Genomic DNA, 442 nt, shown 5'->3' on the forward strand with positions numbered 1-442 from the left:
ATAATTAACATAACAGATTTAAAAGTAAAACCACCACTAAAATTATGAATATTGAAGAAAAATTAGAAGAAGTTACAATGCTTTTTAAACAATTAAAAATGGCTCAAGAAAATAATATTATGGAACAAGGATTTCAAATAGAAGAAGAATTAGTAAATCCTGAAAATATAGAAAATGAAGAACACATCCTAGATTATTCAAGTGACGAAGAACCAGCAATTCCAATACAAGTAAAGAATGAAGCTGGAACATCTAAAGATAATCAATCTCAATTTAAATGGGAAACAGGTTTTGATAATTATGCTTTCAAAAAAAGGTTTATAAATAAAGATTCAAAATATACAAAAATACCATCAAAATACGTTCCTAAAATCCAGGAAATGGAAGGAGAAAGAATGCTCGATTTAGACTGCAAAAAGAACAAAAAAGAAATTTTCGAAAA

This window comes from Arachis duranensis, chromosome 5 (genome assembly GCF_000817695.3).
Source record: "Arachis duranensis cultivar V14167 chromosome 5, aradu.V14167.gnm2.J7QH, whole genome shotgun sequence".
Lineage (NCBI taxonomy): Eukaryota > Viridiplantae > Streptophyta > Magnoliopsida > Fabales > Fabaceae > Arachis > Arachis duranensis.